The following is a 1,140-nucleotide window of genomic DNA, read 5'->3' as shown; positions in this document are numbered from 1 at the left end:
GTGTTTTCATTTTGCCCAGCTCCATAAACTGTACGAAATTCAGTGCAAGATGAATTTCAGTCATGAACGAAAAAACAGAAAACATCTAAATAGGAGAAATCTAAAACATCTAAATTCTGATCGTCAGTTAACACTTCTGAGTGGTAAGTACACAAAATTATTTTTAAATGTACGAAAAAATCTGTCCTATTTGAGTTTATTAAAATGAGCAGCTTGGTTTTGGACTATACCAGGGTCTATATTTTAGTGAGTGCATGTGATTTAATTGGTTAAAAAGAAAGACACAGATCAATTGAATCCCAGTCACTCCTTTATTCACCCACTGAAAGACAAATCAAACCGTTATCTGGCCAGTTGATTGCAGAAATGACTTATGAACATTTTTCTCACCTTTTCAGGTGATAATTTGACACCTTCTGCCCCCAGTAAACATCACATTTGACAATCAAATTTTTAAAAACAAACCAAGAAAAAAAAGGTACGAAAAGAAAATCTCTTTCAGCAATTACAACAAGTATAAAAAAAAACTTCACACTTTCTCCTCAGATCATGGTATGGGGCCGCAGATGTTCAATGCTGTGTGTTCCGGAGAGGGGGCTGGGATTTTGAGTTCTGGGTTTTACGTTCTTGAGAGGCCACGGTTGTCAAGGTCTTTGACCTGTGGAGGTAAACCAGGACATCATCAGTGGAAGTTCAGATGGTTTAGAGGGACAGTAAAGGTTAAAGATGCACAGGTGAGTTCAGATGTACCTTGTATATCCTGACGAGCCAGTGCTCTGTAGTATACGCTTCCTCCAGCACATCCAGCTCAAAGTCCTTGTTGCCAATCTCAGCGTTACGAACTCTGTCATAACCAGGAGGACGCTCTGGAAAGAAAAGTAAATGTAGAGTTTAATTCTAGTCATCACTAACTTCATAGACTTTTTTGTTCAAACCCTGAACTAAAACTCAACATGAAACAGCATTTGCAACTCATTTAACTTCCATAATGTCAGTTATTTATGAAAATAATAAAAATAAAACATTCGAAAAAATAACATTAAATAGCAAAATAATATTCAATAAAATAATGCTAATTCATAGTGTTCTGTTGACTAAAACTAAAATTGAAACTAAACTATTAAAAACTTTAATTTTCAT

At 35.2% G+C, this 1,140-nt stretch overlaps 1 long non-coding RNA gene across 1 annotated transcript; it reads right to left on the bottom strand.

Annotated features, from left to right (window-relative positions):
* Positions 1 to 297: 297 nt before the first annotated feature.
* On the bottom strand, positions 298 to 864 carry LOC107736475 (uncharacterized). The gene is made up of 2 exons (XR_001639676.1): positions 751 to 864; positions 298 to 658 (listed from the first exon to the last, which is right to left on the bottom strand). It is a non-coding gene; the product is annotated as an uncharacterized LOC107736475 (long non-coding RNA).
* Between the last annotated feature and the right edge of the window lie 276 nt (positions 865 to 1,140).

The sequence above is a fragment of the Sinocyclocheilus rhinocerous genome, unplaced genomic scaffold (assembly GCF_001515625.1).
Source record: "Sinocyclocheilus rhinocerous isolate Xijiao unplaced genomic scaffold, SAMN03320098_v1.1 C36724972, whole genome shotgun sequence".
Lineage (NCBI taxonomy): Eukaryota > Metazoa > Chordata > Actinopteri > Cypriniformes > Cyprinidae > Sinocyclocheilus > Sinocyclocheilus rhinocerous.
Note: the sequence above shows the minus strand (reverse complement) of the source record. Positions and strands in the feature narration are given on the sequence as shown.